This window comes from Pleurodeles waltl, chromosome 2_1, assembly GCF_031143425.1.
Source record: "Pleurodeles waltl isolate 20211129_DDA chromosome 2_1, aPleWal1.hap1.20221129, whole genome shotgun sequence".
NCBI classification, from domain to species: Eukaryota; Metazoa; Chordata; class Amphibia; order Caudata; family Salamandridae; genus Pleurodeles; species Pleurodeles waltl.
The window spans coordinates 234821639-234849440 of NC_090438.1; positions in this window are offsets into that span (position 1 = coordinate 234821639).

Consider the following 27802-nt stretch of genomic DNA (forward strand, 5'->3'; position numbering starts at 1 on the left):
AGAGAACTAAAAAGCATCTTGAGAGGAACAGCTTGAATAAGGAACACCTCTAATTAGCTCTTTGACAATGGACAAAAGAATTACAATACAACTGGCAAGGGACATAGGTGGTCCACAAAGTTCAGAGGTCCTTACAGCACACATTGGTCAAGATCAAGGTCCCTCAAATTGGGCTTGGCTCCCCCCAGCCCTGCATACCACGGGGCAGCTGAATCTTTAGCCATAATGGGACAAAGGAAAAATCGACAATACCCACCATTAATACAGTAGGTTGGAATATGGCGGGCTTGTCCTTCCTTATTGTGAATATTGCCACACTGGAGTATTTAAAGTCTGCTGTTTTTAGTGAACCTAGTAGATGGACCCACTATCCGTTCCAGGGTTCGGAATAACATACACCTCGGCAGAAAAGAAAAATGTGTTTGGCAGACCTGTAGGTGGCCTCGCAACTTATGTGAAACAAGACATACAAGTGAGGGTAGAGGTGTAGGACAGATCATCCTGGTAGATGCATGCTTTGAGTATAGACAATCCCGTACTCAGCAGGAAGTCCACCCTGATTTCAATTATAAACTTGCATATCAATCCTAGATGGAAACTAAAAAATGCCAAAGATAAGCAAGCTACGGCTCTGATAAGAGCTTTCCTTTATGAGTATCCAAATCATGAGTGTGTGGTAGCAGAAGACTTTAATGTTCAAGAACAGGGACAGACTGAGTGATACCTCGGCGACCCTGCAAGAGTATCCCTGGAAACTTGTCTCAAAGATTTTGGCCTAAGAGTGACCAATCTAAAGGAACTGACATTTCGCACACCTATACTCCTTTAGAAATATTTCCTCATTGTATTACATATTTGTAAACTCAGCTTTTCTGAAGAGGTGCCTGAGCCACCAGGTTTTACATGGAACTGAAAATGATCAAAACGCAATAGTGATCAGCCTCAGCGCGCTGACACATCAGACACATATAGCAAGTGGCAATCCCATACTTGATAACTTAGGCCCACTAACAAAAAGAACCAAATTGGCTCTGGCCTGTCTCACCAAGTACTCACGCTGGAAATCTACTTATGCCTTTCTGACTGCAGTAAAGGGGATACGTCGTATAGTGAATCAGTTGGGCACTATAACAACTACGTTCCACAAAGTTCTAACCAGCATTGGTCTGCGTTATCAGCAAATAAGGGCTAAAAGAAGGAAACCCTACTCATTCCCGGTGTCCAGCCAGTACCAATTGAGCAAAAACCTCTGCAGTCGGACAGAAGAGCAATAAGACCATCTTCATGCAAGGCAAAATAAAGCAAGCCAGGAAAGACCATAGGAAAGTAGTCTTGACACTGAAACTTAAGTAAATAGAGGAGCGCTAATATTGTGTAGCCATTTTAGTTATAGCTCCATACATGTTATTTTAGCAAAACCAGGCCTGCAGCTGTGCACTTTAACCTAGACATATTTTATTCAGCTTAGTTTATTAATTTAACAATAGCCACATTTACGGTCTTGTTTTATTTCTCTGTATATAGCTGTTCTTTGCCTAGGCCAGCACTGCATTCTTAAACAGGACATTTCTTTCACTCTGTGCTTTTTTCAAGGCTGCTGTAAGATAGGTTGACGATAAATGTGGTAAAGCTTTGTCGCTGGTATTCATAGAAACATACACATCCTTCATAGGGACATTTTCTCAGAACATCAGCTGTTTTCTTATAAAAACACTTCATTGTCCTATACACATTAGAGGAAGATTCCAGCCAGGTGACCAGACCACGTCTGTATGCTGAATGCTGAACGCTTTGCTACAGCTGCTAATGCAGACTTCGGGCCTCTTGCTCAGGTATGAGGGATGATGTCTTCCAAGGGGAACCTGAAGCGCAGAATTAGAGCTTAACATGCTGTGCTTTAGCATAGCCTAGGTAGGAATTAATGTAATGATTCTAGTGAAAACATGGTAGCTGTATTTTTATGCTGTACTCTCCTCATCACACTTTCAATCCTGTCATGCTTCATCATCCTGGTTATTGCAGTACATGCTTTATTACTTAAGATTCAGTTGCGTCATTAAAACCTTATTGAAACATATACTGCCTCTGACTGTCCTTGCACATGTGAGATTCATGTAACTGAGAGAAAAGGATGCAATTGAGTGGCCACGATTTACCTGAGGAGTTAATTGTGTCATGCTCTCGGTTGCCCAATCATCCCTGCTCTTGGGTAGAGATGAGGCATTGCTAGTTAGCCGGAGCAAAACCTGGATTAGGCTGACAGGTGTCTCCTGTAGTAGGTTAGACTCAGTCCCCCACACCACAGGTGATTCTGCCAATCAAATTCAGTAGTCTCATTAGAATAATGAGAGCCTATGTGACATGGTGTCGCCAACGTTTGGTCAGGCTCTAATTTTTCGGATCCTCCTGAGTATTTCTGTCTCACTACATATAAAGACACATCAGTCCTATAAGAGGAGACTTCTGTGCTATTGAGGATTTCCTCTGCAGCTAATTAGGGAGTACCTAACTAACGCTGTTGGTTGTTCAAGCTTGAATTCTAAAAGGATAATCCCCATTGGGTGTGAGTACCACTGAATGAAACTTACCATTCATTATGGCAAATCCACAACAGCTAGCAGTTGCAGTCAATATGCAACCACCTCTTACGGCACATTTACAGGCACATGGCCTAACAGCCCAGTGGGGTCCGGTCACATTTGTTTTTGAGGCTCACCCAGCCTATAGAACAGACTTTTTTATTCTTGGGTCACATTTCCAGCAGCTGATGTGAGCACAAACATATTTCATCAGTAGCTAAACCGGACCATTCATACAGAATAGTCCTAGACTACAGATATTTAAACAGTCATATACACACATACGCTATACAAAACTCACATAGCACAGCACTTATGAAGAACTTAGGGCCATATGTACGAACACTTTTTCCCATAGACACAGAATGGGTAAAAACCTTTGCTACATCTGGCCCTTAGTGCACAAAAAATATAAAACAACACTGAACATTTCTAATGGTTTCTTCTGTCAAAATATAGCACCCGAGGGTAGAAACTTAACAAGTTTCAGCGCACTAGGCTCGCAGAAAAATTCTGTTGTTTACCTCAGGGGTACAAAAACAGCTCAGGACTTTTTGTGGCTCATGTGACTTCAATATTGCATGACATTGACCCTGAAGCATTGTCCTAGGTAGATGATATCTATCTCACGGATGATGAATTACTGCAACATTTAAGACAGGTAGCCCGCATTGTTGTTGGATTTGCCAAGTTCGGCTACAAATTCAATTTAAAAAAATAGAAATATCCTTCCTTAGGGTTCCTGTTTCTGGGATATGAACTCAAGCGAAGGAAAGAGCCTGGCGCCACAATTCTTGGAAAAATGTGCACAGTTACAACCTCCAAATACAATTAAAAAACTCCAATCCCTATTGGGTTTTCTAAATTTTGGCAGAACTTACATTCCAGATTATTCATCACGCATAAACCCTTTATATGACTCAATACGTCCTGACTTTTCAATAAATTTTTTGACAGTCGAACACACACCCATTCTCAGAGCTTAGCAAACGGGCATGCTTTACACACAAAGGACAATAAAAAACATCTGCTGATCAGAGTAATTGCTGGTGCCATTGGTTCACCTACGTAACTTTCAATAAGGGTGAGACATCCCGATTGCATACAAATTACATTTTCATCCAGCAGCAGAACAATGCTTTGCTCTCACTTCTGTTCAGATGGCCTTCATTAAAGAAAGACCACTAGCCCAAGGCAAATGCATTATTGTCGTCTCTCCAATCCCAGCCCTTGAGGCTATAACCAAAGCAAGCATTCCAAACGCTAAAGCATTACATCCATGTTGGACTCAATGGGCAACGTCTTTGACAGCCACTGATGTTGACTACATTTTCGACCCTAAATTACAAACTCAAGATTTTTTTCAATATAAACTAGAATTCCCAGTTACAGCAAATACATTCCCTTTTGATCAATATCAAAGAGTCATGTGCACCGATGGCTCAGCACAACCTGCGATTGACACAAAACATCAATACTACGCTCCTTGAGCAGTCATAAGTGGCTACATGGAGGATAATACATTTTGGGCCAGATGTAGCAAACGTTTGCGAGTCGCAAATGGCCCGAATCGCTATTTGCGACTCCGCAAAATCGGAAATGGGATGTAAAAATCCCATTTCCGACTCGTAAAAAGTGATGCGAGCCGTTACCGACTCCCAAAATGTGCGACCCCATTTTGCGACCCGCAAATAGGAAGTCGCAATTTGTGAGTCGCAAACCCTATGCAATTGCAACTCGCAAATTTGGTAGCAGGTGGTAACCATTACCAAAGTATAAAAGGAGACCCAGAAGGCATCTGGGTTACTAAAGATGGCGGAGATATACCTGATAGCAGTGAGGAGGAGAGCCCACACAGCCCAGCAGAGGAGGAGGAGGAGCCATAGAGGGGAGAAGATTTACAGAACAAGGCAGACTCTTTTCCAGCAAACTGAGGAAGAAATCTATGATAAATGCAGACTTAGCAGCGCAGCTATACTAGATTTAATTGAATTACTCAAACCACAGCTAGAAGGCCAGACTCTGCGCGGCTGCACCATCCCTACGCATGTGCAAGTGCTATGCTCACTGCACCTCTTGGCCTCGGGGAGCTATCAGGGGGTCATTGCTGTGGCAGGTGGGGTATCCCAAAGTGCACTATCAAGGTTCCTCAGGGCATTCCTAGATGCCTTACTCACACACATGTCCCAATACATATACCTACCCAGGAATGAGGCAGAAATTAACAGTACCAAGCTGGACTTTTACCGGATTGCCAACTTTCCCCATGTCATAGGGTGTGTAGATGGGACACATATTCAAATATGCCCTCCTGCAAACCTGGAATATCTGTTCCGCAACAGAACGTGTACCCACTCACTCAATATTCAGGTTGTATGTGACGCCCATTATGTCATCACTGACATTGTTGCGAAATTTCCAGGCAGTACTCATGACTCCTACATTTTTAGGCACAGTGGGATACACCAACACCTGGAATGTGGGGAGTTTGGAGATGGATACCTCCTAGGTAGAGCTGCATACACCTTGTAGACATACACACAGATCAATGTGCACACCAACCAGGACTTTCTAACAGTGTACTTTTTGTGCCCAACAGGTGACAGTGCATATGCACTACGGCCATGGATAATGACTCCGTACTTAACACCCAGCAATGAATGTGAGAGGCGATACAACAGTGCACATAAGAGGACCAGGAATCTGATTGAACGAACCTTTGGATTGCTGAAAGCACGGTTCAGGTGCCTTCACCGAAGTGGAGGTGCCCTCCAGTATACCCCCATAACGGCATTCAAAATAGTTGTCGCATGCGCTATCCTGCACAACATTGCCACCCGACGTGGGCTACCTCTCACCCCTGCAGACCCTGATTCTGAGGGTGAAGATCAAGAGCAACCACATCGCCATCATGGGGATAGGAGCATCGCCAATCAAGGCAGACTGAGACGGGAACACATCGCAACACAATACTTTGGAAGGTACGTGCCAACTTCTACCATACTCACCAATTGAACAAACACTCCATTTGTTAAGTGGAACAAAAAAATTATTTAATATGTGCAGAAACCGAACTATTGACATGAAAAACTGTTCAGGGACTTCAAAAAGCCAACCTGGCATGGGGCACATTGCCATCATGTGCCCCAACATCAGGGACAGTGTTTAGTTTATTGCCTACGGCGGCCTCTGCCAGCCTGGCTGGCCCCAGGTTGCTCAGCAGTGCTCTGCCTCGTACTCCCACTCCGGAGCACCCTGGTGTCACCAGCAGAGACACTGCTCACAGTGGAGCCCTCCTCACTGTCTTGTGGGGTGTCCCCTGTACCCCTGGACACCTGCCGTGCCTCCATGAGGTCGATCACATGGGTGATCTGGCCCAGGCCCCTTGCCACATCACCTGCAAAGTGGCCCATTTCCACCTGGAGGCCGACTGTTCTTCTTGACAGCCCAGTAGTGTACACTGATAGTCTGCAAATTGAGAAGGCCATCCTGTCCAGCCTTTGGAGCAGCTGGCGGTCCCTGCGCCGCACGCCCTCGCTCTGTGTCAGCAGTCCAGCCACCAGTTCACGCATGGACAGGGCTAGGTCACCAGTGTTGTTGCCTATTACGTCCAGTTGTGCATGAAGCTGCTGCATGCTGTTTTCATTGCTCCTTACGAAGCGGTGCAGAACCCCACTAATCCGCCCTAACATTTGATTCTGCAGGCGCTGACCATGTAGCAGCTGTGACTCTGTCAGTGTGGTGGACGGACGCCCTGACTCTGCCTGCAGCCCTGCTCTCCTCATCCTGCGTCGCCTGCGCAGCGGTGGATGCCCTGTGAGATGTGCTGTGGCACTCCTGGCTGTTGCTGGTGCAGCCTCCGAAACCACTGTTGCAGCGGGTGTGGTCATAGAGGGGATGGTGTTGGCGGTGCAGGTGGGAGTGGTGGCTGCTCCTGTAGTTTCTTCATGGGGCTGGATGACCGTTGGCACCTGGCTGCTGTGGCTGGTGGTGGGGTCTTGTGGGAGACCTGTGGGACATGGGGAAAAGACTGTCCGTGTCTACTATCTGTTGCACACTTCCTAATAAACATTTGCCTATTAACTGCCTACTTGACTACATTGCCCATAATGCATCATGCTGGTATATGCTACCCTGAAATGGAGCTATCTTGGTTTGTGGATGCCCCTGTGTACATGGTGGGTGGGGGTATGGCATTGATGGGGTACAGGCATATCACATGGTACTCACCGGTTGATGTTCAGAGGTGTCCAGATCTCCGAAACCTGTTACAGCCTCCCGCTCCAGGGTCTCCTCCACCCTTTCCTCCAGGGGTGTGGGTGGTGGTATGGACGATGGTCCCCCTCCTGTGCCTCTCATCTCCCGGAGCCTTTCTGCCACCCTCTCTTGGTCGGGGAGCGGAGGTCATACCACCTCTTCTTTATCTCAACAACACTCCTGTGGCTGACCCCCAGGGAGTTCACCTTCTCCTGAATTTCCTGCCAAATTATTTTTTGGGCGGAGTCTGGCACATTGAGGGCTGCCTTCCCAAATAGCTCATTATGGTGCTGACAGCATTCCTCTGTGAGCACCTCCAGCTCCTTTTCAGCAAATTTCAGTTTCCTCTTTCTGGGAGTGTCAGCCATGGTTGCTGTTGCTCTGTTAGCTGTGCAGCAGTTAAAAAGGGTGTGGTCCTCCCTCCTCCCAGGTGTATTTGTAAACTTCCTGGCTGTGATGTCATCATCATGGGCCAGGAAGTGTTTCCAGAGTGTTCTGGAGTGGTTTCTGGAGTGTTCTGCAGCACCTGCAATCAATTTTCATGAAAATCCCAATTTGCGACACCCACTCGAGTCTGTTTTTTGCACGGTTGAAAAAAACGACCTCGCAGACAGCGGACTCGCTATCTGCGGTGCGACTCCGGGTGCGAGTCGCAATTTGTCCCCACAAATTGTACCTGCATTCCTCTTAGCGACACGGAAATTAGTAGTCGCACATGCTCGCAAATTGTGAGTCGCTAATTTTTTTGTACCTACATCTGGCCCTTTGTCCCCAACATACATTCATGTAAACCCTAGGGGATTGCACAGCACAATTAGCAGAGCTAAAGGCTCTGGTGATGGCACTGGAACACAAGGTTCTTGTAAAGTTAACATTGATTATCTGTGATTCTAATTATTGTGTCCAGCCCTTCAATGAATACCTGCATTACTGGCGCCAGAATGGGTTCAGAGATTCTAGAGGCAACACCATCAAAAACAGACTTCTGAGGGGGAAAGTAGCACACGTAAAGGAAACGCTATCAACCATCCATGTTGTACATACACTTGAAAACCAGCGTGTTGGAATACACTTTGCTGGAAATACACTGGCTGAGGAAGCAGCTATATCTGCAGTAGCTACGGCTGCTGTTGCGGCAGTAACCCATTCTGGAATGAAACCAGACAATGACATATGGGCTGGCGGGAAAGCCACGGCTGAAGGCACGCCCTACCCAAAAACATTTCCTGCTAAATATTCCTGCCGAATGGTAGGATGCCTAGATGCCAAAGTAAAAATACGAGGCGTGGGGGTTCAAGTAATTCCCAACAAAGATATAAGATCAGAGTTGATTAAAGCAACGCATGAGGGGGTAGCATCTGCCAATGCTGGTGTGGCAGCTACAATAGCATTATTGCAAGCACATTATTGGTGGGCAGGTCTATAGAAACAGGCCAAACAGTATGTCCTTTGTTGTGACATCTGCCAACAAATTAAGGGTTCCACCGTCAAATGCCCACCACTGACACCCCTCCTAATTTCCAACAAGCCATTACAATGCGTGTACTTGGACCATTGGGGTCCCCTAACACTCGACAGTGCATACAAGTACATCTTAGTCGCTGTTGAGTCTTGGTCCAGAGTTCTATGGGTGTGGCCACAACGTTTGGCTGACGCTCGGACTGCTATTCAAGATTTGCGAGTCTTTATCAGTGCATATGCAGTTGCGGCTTTTCACTCGGACCAGGGCCCTGCTTTCCCCTCAAGGGCATTCAGAGATGCCATGGCTTCGTTAGGGGTCCAACTCCATTACTCGTCTCCATTTCATCCTGAAGGAAATAGTGTTGGGGAGGGAGGAAACTGTAATTTAAAGCAGTCCTTAATCGCCAGAGTCTTAGGTATGGATCATAGTTGGCTTAATCACCTGTATGCAGTCCAGAGAGCACTTAACAATCTTCCTAGAAGGTTCCTGGGGGGTTGTATGTCATACAAGGGCCTGTTTTGAACTCAAATGTATGTTCCAGATCTTGATGGTCCTGGCTTGGAGGCAGCAGAAACACCTTTTGACATAAATGAACGTGTCTCTATCTTGCAGGAATTACAACAGTTCCGTAATGACAATGCTTTTCCACAGTAATTAAGGATGTACAAATAACACCCACAGGCTGGATTCCTCAAGTTGAGGATCTAGTAGGTGAAAAAGTTGCTTTGATAAAAGAGTTCAGTCCTTCTTATCGTGCACCGGTTCCATTCATAGGAATACACGGTACCAGAACTGTCATTCTACCACCGTTGGCTGGTGCTAAAGAAAATCGCTTTGTGTCTATCGACAATGTCAAGTTACACCATGTGGCCAATCCTGCACAGCAGAGCAAGAGGAGCAGCGAGTAGTTCCAGAATCCCTCTCACTACTGGTCAAGATGTCCCTCTATAAGTTTTGAGCAGCAATGCTGACATCTCTCAGAGCTTGAGAAGGGGTGAAAATGATCTTGCATTAGTTCCACTAACATCTGTTACAACAAACAATATTGAATATTGAAAGTACTGATCGATTTGACACAACTTCAACACAGACGGATGGTGTCATTTACTATGAACCACTGAGGGAGACCCTTACCAGTCCTCATTCCTATAAATATGGCTCCAGCTTTTGCATGAACTGCTTCTAGATACTTTGCCAACGTCAACGACACTTTCTCAGACTCATTTGCCCCTTCTACATCTGAACTGCCAAAAACACGTAAGCTGATAAACTGGCTTAAAACAAATTATTTTATATTCCCATGGAACTATCTGTGGCTTTCCTTGACTGCATTAGCTTTCCTCCCTTGGATAGGCTTTGTCATAACATTCTTTTTATTAATACATCAGCATTTTCTTCCTGAAAGATCAACAGTTGAACTGGTGGATGAGGTCATAAAAGCCAATTTTTCTTCTCACAAGGTCTGCAGAGAACTTGTCTTTCGGGAACATTTCCGCTATACCAATTCCTGATGGGATTGTTTGGGATAAAGTTACATTTGATATATACAGCCCAACAGAGGTCATTCAAATACCATATGTGTTTAAACTTTCAATGAAGGATGTAATAATACCTGAAGTTGTTTCTGATGACTGGGGTGTGAAAACAGTTGATTCTATGATGACTGAATTGCACTATTTTACTGTATTCGAAAGTGAGGATGTTTATCAATCCAAAGAGAACTATGGTGATATGTTTTGCTATAATTATTATGGGCACCATTTCATTCACAGAGCAAGTACCCCAAGGACCTTTTAATTACACACAATGGGAACATTGTCCAACTCCACCACAAGGTAGTTCTAAAACATATTCAGAAAAGTTTGCATATTTTTCTTGGCACAATGTTAAAAATGCTGAGTCATATTATTTAAAATTGCCATCAATGGAAATCTACCCATATTATTGACAGATATGAAATTAATTTATTCCCGGTTGACTATAGAAGGCTATGAATATTGGCTGAAGTCGATTGACTTAAAAAGTGTGTTGAGAACAAGAAATTGGCAAATAAGGGGGAAGGAAGCTTTATTTAGAGCATGTGTGATACCTGTTCAAATGATATTTTGAAATTAAACTGTGCAACAAGCTATTTGTTTAGGCTGAGCAAAAATTAAGGATTTGACTACGCCCAGTATTCCTGGCCCTGCAAATGTTTACTAATGGCAAAAGTGTATAAATGCAACTGAAGATCAGCTCAAAGAATGGGTCCAGAATGGCACGTTTAATGCTTCACTGTCACGTTTTATAAATTCCACAGGGGTAGGCTGGACCCTCGCTATGTGTCATCCGAACAAACGGGTATAGTAACAACATACAGTGTAGGGAAACTATGCCAGCAATGGTTGAAGAGTTTCTCACTAGATACTGTTAGAGAACACCTAAGTCTCTTGTCTAATAACACTGACTTACCGGACTTTCTGTTTGGCCCCAGACAACAATGCAGAAAGCGTTTCTTAAATGCAGTATATAATGACATTTGGAAGCTTTCTCAAAAAGAAGCTGTTGCCCGTTTAAGGCAAATAGATCAGGAAAACTTACAGAAGGCATTAGCTGTTGTAGATAATGGGATTAATACCCTCTCTGACTAGATATATACCTTAAACAACATTGTTTCTTCTGCAATAGACGTAATACAAAGTGATATATCTTCTTTACACCATGGACAGAGTCAACTAATGTCCATTATGCAGTTGGGTTGGACACTTCAAACATTAAAGGCAGGTCGCGTTCCCTGGCAACACGTTAGCGCAAGGAACATATTTTCTACATTTAACCGGTTCTGTGCCGAGGACGTAGTGGTTACTTCCTTTGGCACAGTGCTGCTGTGCCGAGGACGTAACCATTACGTCCTCGACACACAGCCCAGAGGGAGCGCTCTCGCTCCCTCTGTGTGCTTCCCGCCAACCCCCCAAAGGCAGGGATGGAAGGGGAAGCCCTTCCCCTTCCACCCCGCCCCCCCGCCTCCCCTTGTGACATCAGCGCGCGAGCGCGCGCTGTTTGTCACAGAGCCTCCCCCATTGCGCTGGAAGCTCAACTTCCAGCGCGATCGAAAGAGAAATGCTTTGCATTTCTCTTTCGATCACGTGGGGGAGGCCCGTAGAGGCTTCAAAGGGAAGGAAATGTATTTCTTTCCCTTTGAAGTCCCTCCAAGCGTTTCAAAAGCCGGATTGCTTGCAATCCGGCTTTTGAAACGCCCACTAGACACCAGGGATGTCTTTTTTTTGTGGAAATTGTCATAAGGGTGCGACCCCTTGGGCAACGGTCGCTCCCGGGAGGGCATTTTTTTTTAAGGCCTTTTCTGCCCCCCCCCCACGGGGGCAGAAACCTCTAGGCACCAGGGATAAAAAAAAATGTTTTTTGTTTTGTTTTTTGTTTTAGGTGTGGGGAGCAACCCCTTAGGGAAGGGTCGCTCCCAAAGGGGGCAAATTATATTTAGGCCATTTCTGCCCCCGGCCTATTTTTATGAGGCCAATCTGCCCCCAGGGGGTCAGAAACCACTAGACACCAGGGAGTTTTTTTGTTGTTGTTTGTTTTACACGTAAGGGGAGCGACCCCTTAGACAAGGGTCGTTCCCCTGGGGGGCAAATTTATTTTAGGCCATTTCTGCCCCCCATGGGGGCAGATCAGCCTATTTTAATTAGGCCGATCTGCCTCCAAGGGGGGCAGAAACCACTAGGCACTGGGGATTTTTTTGTTGTTCTTGTTTTACAGATGGGGAGCGTCCCCTTAGGCAAGGGTCGCTCCCCTGGAGGGGCAAATTGTATGTAGGCCATTTCTGCCCACTTTGGGGGCAGATCGGCCGATTTTAGGTCAATCTGCCCCCAAGAGGGGCAGAAACCACTAGGCACCAGGGATCTTTTTTTTTGCGCTGTCACGCATGGGGAACGACCTTGTAGGCAAGGGTCGCTCCCTGGGGGGGAATTTATTTTAGCCCATTTCTGCCCCCCGGGGGCAGATACCTCTAGGCACCAGGGCAAATTATTATTATTTTTTTTTTTTGTTAGTTTGTTTTTTTTAGAGATGGGGAGCGACCCCTTAGGCAAGGGTCGCTCCCCTGGAGGGGCAAATTGTATTTAGGCCATTTCTGCCTGGTTTGGGTCAATCTGCCCCCAGGGGGGGCAGAAACCACTAGGCACCAGGGATCTTTTCTTTTGCGCCGTCACGCAAGGTGAGCGACCCCGTAGGCAAGGGTCGCTCCCCAGGGAGGGGTGGGGGCAAATTTATTTCAGGCCATTTCTGCCCCCCCCTGGGGCGGCTGAGCTAGAGGGCAAAATCTACAGGTACGCACTTTGCAAAAAACACCTCTGTTTTCTTTAAAAAAATGTGATGTGTCCACGTTGTGTTTTGCTGCATTTCCTGTTGCGGGCGCTAGGCCTACCCACACAAGTGAGGTATAATTTTTATCGGGAGTCTTGGGGGAACGAGGGTGGAAGGAAATTTGTGGCTCCTCTCTGATTCCAGAACTTTCTGTCATCGAAATGTGAGGAAAATGTGTTTTTGTAGCCAAATTTTGAGGTTTGCAAAGGATTCTGGGTAACAGAACCTGGTCAGAGCCCCACAAATCACCCCATCTTGGATTCCCCTAGGTCTCTAGTTTTCTGAAATGCACAGGTTTGGTAGGTTTCCCTAGGTGCCGGCTGAGCTAGAGGCCAAAATCTACAGGTAGGCACTTTGCAAAAAACACCTCTGTTTTCTTTAAAAAAATGTGATGTGTCCATGTTGCGTTTTGGGGCATTTCCTGTCGCGGGCGCTAGGCCTACCCACACAAGTGAGGTATCATTTTTATTGGGTGACTTGGGGGAACATAGAATCGCAAAACAAGTGTTATTGCCCCTTGTCTTTCTCTACATTTTTTTCCTTCCAAATATAAGAGAATGTGTAAAAAAGACGTCTATTTGAGAAATGCCCTGTAATTCACATGCTAGTATGGGCACCCCGGAATTCAGAAATGTGCAAATAACCACTGCTCCTCCACACCTTATCTTGTGCCCATTTTGGAAATACAAAGGTTTTCTTGATAGCTATTTTTTACTCTTTATATTTCAACAAATTAATTGCTGTATACCATGTATAGAATGAAAACCCACTGCAGGGTGCAGGTCATTTATTGGCTCTGGGTACCTAGAATTCTTGATGAACCTACAAGCCCTATATATCTCCGCAACCAGAAGAGTCCAGCAGACGTAATGGTATATTGCTTTCAAAAATCTGACATTGCAGGAAAAAGTTACAGAGTAAAACGTAGAGAAAAATTGCAAATTTTTTCACCTCAATTTAATTTTTTTCTTTTTTCAGTTGTTATTTTCTGTAGGAAACCCTTGTAGGATCTACACAAATTACCCCTTGCTGAATTCAGAATTGTATCTACGTTTCAGAAATGTTGCGGTTTCTGGGATCCAGCATTGGTTTCATGCCCATTTCTGTCACTGACTGGAAGGAGGCTGAAAGCACAAAACAATCGTAAAAATGGGGTATGTCCCAGTAAAATGCCAAAATTGTGTTGAAAAATTGGGTTTTCTGATTCAAGTCTGCCTGTTCCTGAAAGCTGGGAAGCTGGTGATTTTAGCACCGGAAACCCTTTGTTGATGCCGTTTTCAGGGAAAAAAACACAAGCCTTGTTCTGCAGCCCCTTTTTCCCCTTTTTATTTTTTTTAAACGAAATCTTCACTGTATTTTGGCTAATTTCTTGGCCTCCTTCTGGGGAATACACAAAGTCTGGGTACCTCTAGAATCCCTAGGATGTTGGAAAAAAAGGACGCAAATTTGGCGTGGGTAGCTCATGTGAACAAAAAGTTATGAGGGCCTAAGCGCGAACTGCCCCAAATAGCCAAAAAAAGGCTCGGCACAGGAAGGGGAAAAGGCCTGGCAGCGAAGGGGTTAATTTAACGCGACAACAACAACTAATGGCTAAAAAAGAAGCAAATTATGTCATGTTAAATATTGAAAAGTTAGAAAAATTGCCTTTTACTGTGGCTGACATAACATCTGATGAGTGTTTAATATACAGGGTCATCAATCTGCCCATTTCAACACTCCAATTCACGTCCTGTTTAAAACACATTCCAGTAGGCCGATATGGAAGGGTGGGAGATAGTTACATCCATGAGGAGTGGGAGCTGCCCTTCTCGTGCAAATGTCTCAGTGGCATGAAAGAGGTCTTTCTTAGCGGTAGTGAACGCAAGACTTCTGTCAGCCATTCAATGGTTTGTAAACAGCTGTCCTTGCACGGGGCGTGTAACGCTTCGGCAACAAACTTGGCTTGTTATCTGAAGGGAGTTCCAGTCCCCTTGATTAGACCTCTGTTCCTAGTGCTCTCAAATGGCAGCTATGTTCTCCTCAATAGTGTAAACTGTTGTGGGATGCGGGCCGGAATAGTTTATGTTGTTGCCGTCTCTAAGATTGTTGCATGCTGCGGGAACTTACATTTTCCTCTCACAAGATAGAGGGAAGTAGCTGAGATTTGGCCCCATATTGCTATTTCCAATGTGAATTTTGACATGTTGAGCAGACTCAAGGCTTTAACATGTAGCGCTCACATCTGCACGCAAGACCTACACACTTAAGGCAGTAAGGTCATCAGCAGAGATTCAGTCCCTTTTAAGTACTAACTTTCCGAGACACTTTGGTGAGCTCCTGGGACGAATATTTAATGTGTCCAGTACTACTGGAATCGCAAATTTCCTTAAGGCTGTTGGTTCTGGTTTCGTTCACACCTTCTCCGCTATATTCAGTTTAATACCATCAGCCATCCACTCAATATTCTCCAGTATTTTCGGGGGATTTCCGATAACTTTGCCTATTATAAGTGGCATCTTGTTTTTGCTACTTTTTCTGCGCAATGTCTGTCCTGCCGCAACAAGGTGGACTGAAAGCGCTCCAACCAGCGCAAGTGTGTCGTGAACGCATGATGCAGTACTTCAGGGCAACACTCCTGGAGCAATTGTAGTGTTTGTCATTCAGTCATGTTTGTCGTTCTGTCATTCAGACCGGTGTTGTATTGTGTTGCATTGCGTGCAGCCCGTGTTTCTGTGCCTCTGGTGCTCGTTCCAACATACACTGAACGTTAGTCTTTCTACGCAGTGCCTGCTTTCATTGGACGCTCATCTGTTGATGTTCTCGCTGCGGGCTCAATACCAGACATGTGCGTTGATGGTGTGTTTGCTGCGGGAAGCTGATTATGAGTTGCCTTTCATGGAGGATGCAGCTATAAACTCATTATTGGGCACACAACGGATTGCTGCTGCTCAGGCTTTGGAACACGAATGCTCCTTGGTTCTTCTTGGCAATGAATTTCTTACTTTACCACCTGCCGAAGTGGAAGGTTTCCTGTCTTCAAGTATCCCGGATTCGATTGCCAACTTCCAAAATGACTCTGACTCTTGAAATTCGGCCTTTTTTACGCTACACGTTAACATTTTTAAATCATCCTTTTATACATGCTCAAGTGTCTTTTAACTTTTCATTATTGACATTTTTATATATATCTTAGGTTGAATTGCAGTGGCTTTTATACATGATTAGGCTTTGTACCACCTTTGAACTGGCAAGAGGAGGGTGTTGTGTAGCCCTTTTAGTTATAGCTCCATACATGTTATTTTAGCAAAACCAAGTCTGCAGCTGTGCACTTTAACCTAGATACATTTTATTCATCTTCATCATTTATTATTTTAACAATAGCCACATTTGTGGTCTTGTTTTATTTTTCTCTATCTAGCTGTTCTTCGCCTAGGTCAGCACTGAGTTCTTAAACAAGACATTTCTTTCACTCTGTGCTTTTCTCAAGGCTGCAGTAAGATAGGTTGCCGGTAAACGTGGCAACACTTTGTCTCTGGTATTCATAGAAATATACACATCCATACGTAGGGTCATTTTCTCAGAACATCAGCTGTTTTATTATAAAAACACCTCACTGTCCCATACAAGTTAGAGGGAGATTCCATCCAGATGACCATGACTGTATGATGATTGGTGAACGCTTCACTTCAGCTGCTTATGCAGACTTCAGGCCTCTTGTTCAGGTATGAGGGATGATGTCTTCAAAGGGGAACCTGAAGGGCAGAACTAGAGCTTAACATGCTGTGCTCTAAGATACCCTAGGTAGGAATTACTTTAATGATTCTAGTGAATCATGGTAGCATTCTTTTTATGCTTTACTCTCCTCGTCACAATTTTAATCCTGTCATGCTTCATCATCCTAGTTTTTGTGGTACATGATTTATTACTTAAGATGCAGTTGTTTCATTAAAACCTTATTGAAACAAATACTCCCTCTGACTGTCCTTGCACATGTGAGACTAATGTAACTGAGAGAAACGGATGCGATCTGAGTGACCACGATTTCCCTGAGGAGTCAAGTGTGTCATGTGCTCGGCTGCCCAATCATCCCTGCTCTTGGGTAGAGATGAGGCACTGCTAGTTAGCCAGAGCAAAACCCGGATTAGGCCGACAGGTGTCTCCTGTAGTGGGTTAGACTCAGTCTAAATCCAAGTAGTCTCATTAGAATAACGAGAGCCTACGTGACACTGGAAACATATGTATATGTATGCTCTATTGCCACCAAGTAAATCAAGAGAATTTTGGGGTTATTTCAACACCCTGACTAACTCAACTCATAGCAAGGAGAATATTGTATTGGCCACTGAATGAGAGAGCCACATGGAAAAGTTATATGTGGCTCCAGACAATTCAGCAGCTTCCATCAGGTCTATGTTGCTTAATGCACTCAGTGGCCAGGACAATAGGTCATCGAAGAGGACACACAAAGCATTCTCAAGAGCGTTCGTAACGATGGAGCCCCTGGACCAAACAGTCATCCTGGAAGTATTTTTAAAGAAAACTAGGACTTTTTGGCCTCTCACATGACAGCTTTATTCAGTGAATGCCTCTATTTTTCTATGGTCCCAGAGGCATGAAAAGGCTGGATCGTGCATCAAATCCACAAAAAGGGAGATATCTCTTGTTCTGAAAATTACAGGTTAATAGCCTTGTTGGATGCCAACAGCAAGGCTTTTATTAAGGTGATCTTGCAAGAGCTGGAATCGTGGATAATGGAAAACGTTATATCAATTTATCAGACAGGTTTCAGACTTAACATCTCTACCATTGACAATGTGATTATACTTTCCTATTTGGGTGCTAAGGCACTGAAAATCTCTTCACCGCCCCTATTTGCTTGTTTCATAGACTATAGTGTGGATTTCAATGGAAATAACAGCAACACCCTCTGGAAAAAAATGGCTACCCAAAAAACAGCCTTATACACAGACACATGGGTACAGACTAAGATATCACAAATGTATGCCATGGGGAAAATCTACACCAACAGACGTCTAAAGCAAAGCTGTGCCCTACCATGTTCAACCTATATACTCTCCCTCCCAAACTGGGCTGGAAAAGACTTCCAATTATACAACATGCTCATTATCTGGTCCTGCTTGCTGAAACATGGATTGTGATGAAAAGGACCTTAGAAATACTCCAGCTGTACAACACAGAGAATGCTGACTGCCTCTAAAACTAAGGCCCTGATCTTCAGTCAAAGAACAAAAAAACAGCAACAAGATTGGAACCTAGGTTCTCTAAAGATAGAGTCAGCAAGTAAATACAACTACCTTGGGGTTTGGATCTCAGACACTGATAATTCCTCGCATCAGGCCTCAGCATTGGTAGGGAAAGCTGTGAGAACCACCAATGCCCTCTCCACATGCTTAAATCTCCCACTAAGGAGGCGAACAGGAGAGTTATCAAGGCAAAAGTATTTCCTACAGTTACCTATGACCATTGTGCATACCCCGGCAGGCTCACTGCATCACTTGATTGCTGTCATCTAAAAGCCTATAAGAAGATATTCCATAACCCTGATTTGCACAGCATACTGTGCATCGCCTGGAGTTTGGCTTGTTGAAAATGGACACAGAATGCAAAAATGATATAATCAAATTCCATCATCAAGTGACCAGAGTGGAACCTGAGTTTCTGCATGGGGCCTTGAAAGTAATCTTCACAGACAAAAACAGCAACTGGGACAATTATTTATGATGCGCACAGGCCAGGTTAAATCTGGCTCTAACCCATTTCGAAGATCTCCTACAAAACGATGGCCCTGCTGAAGAGGTTTTTAAAAGAATTAGGGAGGAAGGTCTCAAGGGAATCAGATATTGGGTGTATTAGGAAAATAAGAGGAGTAGAGGGCCTTGCAGGCTCTCATTAGGCTGTACGCTGTCAACCACATACGTAAAAGTGGCCATTGGATACTGTGTGCTCAGAAGCATATTGCTGTTGCAGCTTCTAACTCTTCTGATATTGTAATATAGATGCCACTGGAGGTCCTCAACCAGCATCCGGAAACAACGCAGGCTGTGTCAATATCACACGCAATCAGTGGCCCACATTGTATGTTGTCATCCTCGCCTGCTCCTAAGACCCCTGTTTCTTCAGCACAGACTAAGAACATGCAAAAAGGCACTGACATATCTGTACATGTCTGATGTTCTATCAGCACTATCTCATTTTGGCAAATTCCACTCTAAAGCAGGCAGACGTCTATGTGATACAGAGGCTCAACAGGGACATCCTCTGGGGAATCCTATACCTGCAAACAGGGTCCCAACCAGTAAGCACAAACAGTATGGTAGACTGTGTAGTCTACTTTATGCTGTTTGGACTGTATATTCAGAGACCAATCAACTATGATGTTGCAGCCCTAAATGGTGAATCTTAGAACAAAATGGCTTGGCTTTGCACATAGCACTTTAGAATCTGTGTATTTAGTATTAGCCTGCAAAGTATAAGATTGATCTACACACTGCAGCTGGCCTGCAACCTCAATGTTAGTATTATTCTTCATTCAGTGTTTACTTAGGGAACAACCAGTCTCTGAGACTGCAGGCCCAACAGCAAATGTTAGCACAAAACGGCGTGGCTTTGCACAACACTTTAGCCTTTGTGGATTTTGTATTATGTGGCTTTTGTTGCAGCTGGCCTGCTTCCTCAATTCTAGTACTACTCTACATTTACTGTCTATTTGGAAAACAATCACTATCTGAGACTGCAGGATTAATAGCAAAAGACTGCACAAAATGACCTGATTTTGCACATGACACTTTGGTTTTGGTGTATCTTGTATCTGAAGTCAATGTCATCCGCAGAAACCACCAACTCATCCAATCTGCCAAAATAACTGCCTTTAAAGACCGAATCAACAACACACAGCCACAAGGAGCTCTTCCACGTCATGAAGGAACTCTCCAATCCAAGCTCCAACGCCAACGACATCCCACCATCCCAAGATCTCTGCGACTCCCTAGCCTCCTACTTCCACCTCAAGATTGCAGTCATCCACAAAAGCTTCAGTACCCAGGCACCCCCACAAACCACAAACACCACAGATTCACCTCCTACCAACCTCCTGCTCTCCTGGACCCCTGTCAAAAACAATGACACCATCGAAATCATGAACACCATCCACTACGGCTCTCCATCTGACCCCTGCCCTCACCACATCCTCAACAAAGCAAGCTCCATCATCGCACCCCAACTACAAAGATCATCAACAGCTCCTTCCAGTCTGCCAACTTCCCGGAGAGCTGGAAACACGCCGAGATCAATGCCCTCCACAAAAAAACAAAAGAGGACCCAAAGGACCTCAAGAACTTCTGGCCTATCTCCCTGCTCCCCTTCCCGGCAAAAGTCATCAAGAAGGCCGTCAAGAGACAACTAACCCGCTTCCTAGAGGAGAACCGCACCCTCGACCATTCCCAATCTCGATTCCACAGCAACCACAGCACCGAAGCCGCCCTCATCGCCGCCACTGATGAAATCAGAACCATACTGGACAGCGGCGAAACCGCAGCCCTGATCCTCCTGGACCTCTTTGCAGCGTTCGACACCGTCTGCCACCACACCCTACGCTCACGCCTCAGCAATGGTGGAATCCACGACAGAGCCCTGGACTGGGTCACCTCATTTCTCACCGGCAGAACCCAGCGAGACTGCCTCCCCCCATTCTGCTCGGAGGTCACCAAAATCATCTGCGACGTACCCCAGGGTTCGTCCCTCGGCCCGACCCCCTTCAACGTTTACATGGCCCCGCTCGCTATCATCGCACAATCCCACAACCTCAACATCATCTCATATGCCAACGACACCCAGCTGATCCTCTCCCTCACCAAGGACAACGCCAAGACCTACATCCACGAAGGAATGAAGGCCATTGCCGAATGGATGAAGAGCAGCTGCCTCAAACTCAATTCCAACAAGACGGAAGTCCTTGGCTCCATCCCCTCCACATGGGGTGACTCCTGGTGGCCTGCCACTCTTGGAACCGCTTCAACTTCCACCGACCACCCACGCAACCTAGGATTCATCCTGGACCCCTAACTATCCATGACACAGAAAGTCAACGCCATCTCCTCCTCCTGCTTTAACACCCTCCTTATGCTCTGAAAGATCTACAAATGGATACCCACCAAAACCAGAAGAACAGTCATGCAAGCCCTCTTAAGCAGCAAACTGGACTACGGCAATGCCCTCTACGCAGGAGCCACAGCCAAACTCCAGAAGAGGCTGCAACGCATTCAGAACTCCTCTGCACGCCTCATACTAGACATCCCCTGCCACTTCCATGTCACAGACCACCTGAAAAACCTGCACTGGCTCCCAGTCAATAACAGAATTACCTTCAAACTCCTCACCCATGCTCACAAAGCACTGCACAGCACTGGGCCAGAATACCTCAACAGACAACTCCCCTTCTACACCCTAATCCGGCATCTCCACTCCGCCGGCCTCACCCTCGCAACCGTCACACGCGTCCTCAGAACTACAACCTGCGGTAGATCATTCTCACACGTCGCCGCCAAAAAGTGGAACACTCTTCCAACCCACCTGTGCCAGACCAAAGACCTCCTTACCTTCAGGAAACTTCTCAAGACCTGGCTGTTCGGGCAGTGGCATCACGCTTCCCCCACAGCTTCTCCCCCTCCCCTCCTCAGTGCCTTGAGTCCCTCACTGGTGGTAGTGCGCTTTACAAATCCCTGATTGATTGATTGATTGATTGAATGTACTAGCCCAGCTGACTGGCATCTGCTTGACCCCAGCATAGCCTGGTGCCCTGGCTGTTTAATAACCTTAGTTGGCGATCTCCTTATTGAAGCAGGACTGTCTTTGGCAGCAGTGTACAATATGCTCTGTTGTCTACTTTATTTCCTATGGCGGACTCCATTTTATCAAATTCTTTCATTTTAATATGAACTATTTATTGTATTACTTTTATGCGCTTTGTAATGAATTTAAGTAATTATGCAATAAAGTGATGAACTACCACATCCTCAATCTGTCTCTCCACACATGTAGTGTGCACACATAACATTGAGTGGACTAGAGCAATGGGAATTAGTCACCACCAAAATCTGCCTCAGAAATATGACAGTCAGGATGTTGAATTGTATGATGTATTTGCTTATGCACTGCTTTTGGCATCACATAGAGTGAGTAAACAGGCCACTGTAAATGTCAGTACACTGGCATGATTAACACATCACATGGTTATACCTGGGAGAAGTACATGGTAATACCATTGCACATAATACACACAGTCAGGACTTTTGCAAATATAGTAATCCTACACAGTGACACTGTCTCTTTTTTCATATTTGACCAAGGATATGATTGTGAGCAGTGGGTGATGAAACCATTTGCCAACCTACAGACAGAGCCAGGAAATGCACAGATCCACACATGGAACATAGTTGAGCGGACCTTTGGCCTGCTCAAGGCCCAGTTTCTTTGCCTGGACGTTTCTGGGGGCTGTGGGATTTCCCTGGTCTGCAAAATTATTTTGGCATGTGATAAGCTGCACAATATATGAGCGCAGACAAATGGCCCCTTGGGTGAACAACTGGAGGACCCAAGGGAAAGGGAGGAGGATGAGCCAGCACATTAACTGGAAATACAAAACACTGTTGCAGGTGCACATAGATGTGCACACATTGTTCAGAATCTCTTTTTATCAGTGCATGTGACTGAAAGAATGATATTGCCAAACATGTAATTAATTATTTAATTGAACATATGTCTTGGATTTTTTGTCACAGGCACGGTAAAAAAACAACTCACCCACAGACAAGAAACCATAAGTAGGCCACATCACTTATCAATCAAGTGTGAACACTATCTTAATCCTCAAAGTACCAGACACAATGCACTGAAAAGTGTGATGTATATGTTTGCATTGGTTGTTGAACAAACATGTTAAACTTAAAACACTCAGATCAGCCTAATAACTTGGTACAAAAGAAGAACAGACATATCTAAATCACTGCATGATGCATTAAGCCCAAACTATATGCTAATGTCTGAAAATAGTAATAAACTGCAGCAATAGATCAGTGTAAGATATATGACAACTCAATGGCTGAAAGATTAATTTCATTGGTGACAACTCATCACATCCACGTCGTTTGCACTCACATGTATGACAAATAGTAAGTGCATGACAGAGGACAGTGAACCTGTATCTGTAGCACAGTGTCAGTCAAATCAGTGATCATCCTGTATGTATGTCAAACAATGTCATAGCACATCCCATACTGTTTGAAAAGTATATGAGTCAATCAGGACACAGAATAATTGGTATATGGCTGTGGGGCTATTATCTGTAATGACCATTCCCCAAATCCAACACTACTCACTGTGTAGCTGAGAAAGGATATTGTCTGCAGATGTGGGTGAGTACTCCTCCCACACACACATATGGAAGCCTAGATGAGCCACATTCATATCCTAATCAGGACTTGTTACATTGTGGAGGATGCTTTCAGAGTACACAAGTATCACTTCAGGAGTTAGGATATGTTTGGGGCCAAATACTCTACTTGCCAACAATGATAACTAAACTAATACTAGTGTCCTGTATATTGCTGAATATATGTGCAGGGCATAATCTACTATTGCCCAGTGACCACATTGATAGTCTAGATTATCAAAGGAATGGTGTCAGATTTCCTTTGTGTGTGTGCTGAAGGCAACACTTTGAAATTTAAGTGGGACAAGAAACAGCTCAACCCTAACCATCATGTCAGGATGGCCCATCCTGCCAACACCTAGTCAACCTTTGCCTCACTGTATGGGAGGAATACACAAAGGCTAACTGTCAACTATTTACAGTCATGTCACTTAGAACACAGGCAGCAAGCACCAAATGGTTAGGAAAAGAAAATGCTAACTTTCCAAAAGTGGCATTTTCAGAATTATGATTCAAAATCTGACCCTACATTAAAGAGAATTATGCATTACAATTCATTTGAGTGTAAACACAGTTTTCCTCTCTGCTCCCAAGTTGAGGTTATCACTTACTAAATGTAATAGTGTAATCCAATGTTATCCATTGGGAGACATAGGCCTTGCAATAGTGGAAGAATGGCTTTCAGAGTTTTTAACTACCAAAACAACGTAAACCCACATGTCCCACTTTTTAAATACAAGGAACCCTTCCTTATGACCCTTTGGATCCTACCTTAGGGGTGACTTATATGCTTTGAAAAGGAGGGTTTAGGTTTGGCAGAGGGTTATTTTGCCAAGTTGCAGTGGCAGTGTTAAACTGTACTACTGGTGGCAGTAGCATGTTTGAGACAAGTTTTAAAATCTACTTTATTTTGTGGCCCAATCATTACTGCAGGTTCACTAGTAGCATTTTATTTACAGGCCCTGAGTACACGTATTACCATTTACTAAGTGCTTACAGGTAAAGTCAATGCGCCAAATAGGTGTAGGCAAATTGTACCTTGCTTTATGAAGTGAGCACAAGCTCTTTTGAACTGGTTGCCAGGGGTAAAGTGTGTCCAGTATTAAAGCCAACAAAAAAGAAACCAGGAAAAATAGGAGGGGTCAAGGCAAAGGTTTGGGAACTACCACCAAGAGTGTTATGTCTAATATCCTTGTTGCCAATTTCTATGTAGACATGGTTAAACAATAAATATATAAGTTGACTTGCAGACACCAGTCAATTTGACATTACCCCTATGACTCTACTCTCTCTCTACTGCTACCACTTAACCCTAATTTGGAGTATATTTTTCATTCTCCACTGATTTTTGTTTTATAAAGCACTCTCAAAAGTGTTTTGGGAAGAACTAACCTGAGTAGCTTTTCTTCTTCAATAATTGTTAAGGGCAATAAGTGCTTCCACTTCCCTCTCTACAAGCTTGCCAAAGACTTCTAAGATCAACGCATCAAAAATCTTTATCACATTGCTGCCTTGTCAGAACTTCTTGACCTTTTGCCCGTCTATGTGAACCTCTTGAAGTGGGGAGTTCAGGGTTCAGCGGAATAAAAACTATTATATTCACAATATTCCCATGTTCAAATATGATGTGCAGTGCATTATAAGATTATGCAATTATGTGGCACACATAATTTTCTGAGCAGTCAGAACAAATTATCTTCCATTGTTTCTCAGACCAGTGCTGTCATTCACCAAGCTATAATGACTGCAATTATACTTAACATTAAGCAATTATTTCTGACACATTTTACATACTTTTGAAGTTAATAACAAAATTAATAAATCAATGTATAGAGCACACCCCTCTCTGCATTTCTAAGCACTGTAAATGACAAATGCTTTATCGACCTTGAAAGAATGAGAGATAGTGACCTACAGACCACAACAGAGTCTTAGCTCACTATGCCTTGGTCACAGTTGTTGAGTCATGTGAAAATAGTAATTTCTGATACAGAGTTGGTCTATTTCAATACTAGTACAAATTCAAATGATTCCTGTGTAATTTGCATAATTTTGGTAATTTCATGTTACGCTTGTTATGCAATTTTTTTTTAATTATGCCATTGCACCATTTCATTTCATTTTGTGCAATTCACTGTAAAAATTTACAGCGAATGGCACTCCTCAGCATAATTCACAGTAAAACATTACGGCACAGGAACATCAGCTGTTGTTCTTAGTGCTCTTGTTTAAATGTATCCTCTTGTCAAAAATTGAAGCAAGGATGCATTTTACTCTACAACAACGCATTATGATGGATTTGCATTTCGTGTAAGTACACATAATTTTGCTTAGTTCTGTATTATTTGACAAAAATACACAAAAGCAATTTACACAACCCTATTCAAAACTCAAATGTATTTTTGGATTGGAACGCGTCTGGCACATTTTCCCATTTCTTTTGTTTCAACTCACTTTAGTAGGAGTTCTGTGGGTTAAAGAGAGTTTAACTCAACACTTTCAAATCAATTGACAGTGTAACCCATTTGGTCACACATTAAATCTCAGAGGCAGAAGTTCAGGTTCAAATTTAAATTACAAATTTAAGGCCAGATATATAAATGAGTCTCAGAAACATACTATATATGTAAAGAATCACCAATGGTGAAGTAAAGTGTTACATTATGGCATGCAAGGATCTCTATTACAACAAAATAAAAGAGGAGAAATAAAATCTGGCAGTCAGAATACAAATTGTAATCCTCATGTCTAATCATTTGAAAGCTAATTAAATCTAGATATTCTAACTAAGCTATTGGGAAACCTAAGTATTTCTCTGGAAATGCAGAAAAGTGGTAACAGGCAAAAAGTGTCAGCATATCAGAAACCTCAGCAGAGGTTCAGCAAGAGAGATGTGAGCAGCATGAAGACACTCAGCCAAATCAGGAATAGAGATATCTTTACCTCTTTAAGGGCCTCATGTACAAGCAGCCTGTGCCACCGGTGTGTCACTTTTTTTGATGCATCACTGGCGCAGGCTGCAAGGCCATAGTTACAAGGCCATGCAAAGCTGCTTTGCCTGGCTTTCATGACTTTGTAGATAAGGCTCCCTTACACGCATTACTCTGCATGAAAAGGGCTTTCCATGGGTGTTGCTGTGGGTGTTCCCATGCAACACCCATGGAATCAGATGCATTCCAGGGCTTACAAGTTTTTGTATCCCTTGTAATGCATTGGTTTCCTACCCCAGAGGTGGCGTAAGGGTGGCACAATGGAGAGAAATAACATTGTTTCTCCCCATGTTTTCCTCTTTCTATGAGTGCTGCATATTGTGCCGCCCTTGAGTCTCCCAAGGTGATGTAAGGCAACACAAAGTCTTAGATAAGATTTACAAAGCCAAGCAATAGACCATTTGCACCACCTTGCATGACTTTATAGAGACATGTAATGCAGTGGAGCAGCTTCTGCTGCATTGCGATCCATTTCATAGTGGTACACGATTCATGAGTGGAGCCTGGTATTACATGCATCCACCCATGGAATTTGGTGCAGTTTTGCATTTATTGAAATCACTAAACATGGGGTTGCTTGAAAATGGTACACCAAAAGACTTGGGTATAACTAGGATTCATATTTGAAGGGGCTCAAGTACACAGAGTCACTCAGCTGTTCGTTTTCCTTCTGATCATCTTTCTATCCATTCATCAGCAGTGATAAGAAAGAGGGTGGTTAGGCATTTACAGAGCCTTTGCCTTTATGCTTGAGGAGAGTAAAGATTGTGCAGAGGAAATGAAAGCATTGCCAGTAGTGAGCATCCATCGAATTTGCATTTTAAGCACAGACAGAGCTGCTGAACCTACACATATCCTGCTCTACAGTGCAGTCCGATGTCTCTCAGTTGTGTATTGCAGAATGGAGGATGAAGACTGATGTGAGTGATACGAGCAGTGTCCTGCAACTGAGGAAAACCACAACTGCATAAGGACATCTCATCTGTGGACTTGGTAGCAATTTTTCTTGGAAAGTGGCAGCTTTAGCATAGTTACTCCTGCCCTTTGTTGAGTGACTATGGTAATGCAAAAAAGGAGTGGGCCTTCAGAGAAGAGTTCATGCTAAGTTGGAAGCCAGGGCCTTCATTTCAGGTGGCAGAGAACATTTACCTTAAACCTTAATCCAACTGAAATGCAGGGGAAATAAGTGGCCACAGCTGGTGATCGCTTTAGGCTCTTCAAATGAGAAATATTACTTATAGTACTACTTGAAGACCTTTACCCGAGTTGAACAGATGAGAGTAACATCTCTGCAGATGAGGCCACATTGGAATCCCTATCAAAGAGGGTCACAGAAGCTGGACTGGTCATTGATGCACTTGTGGAAAGGACTGGAGAGCTGGTGGCCTCTTTTTTGCTGAACAATGTGACTAATGACTTTGCCTTCATTGTCTGCACTGTAGCCTCTTTTTTCAATGTGGAAGGTAGGAGAGAGACTCCAGGGAAAGGAGAAGAGTGATTATTAATGACTTCTAGGTTGGCAACAATTTGCAACTGAATAGGATTGGCGGGAATACATTGAAATATTGGTATTCGCTTAAGTATGGCTCTCTAATGACCGTGGCCCTTGGGCCAGCAGAGAGAAATACAATGGAGGGAGCACGTGGGGTGTCTGTGTTCCACAGTCAACGATGAGTCTCATTGGCACACACTTTGCGTGGGCTTCGAAGCAGGAGGTGGTCCTGTCGTA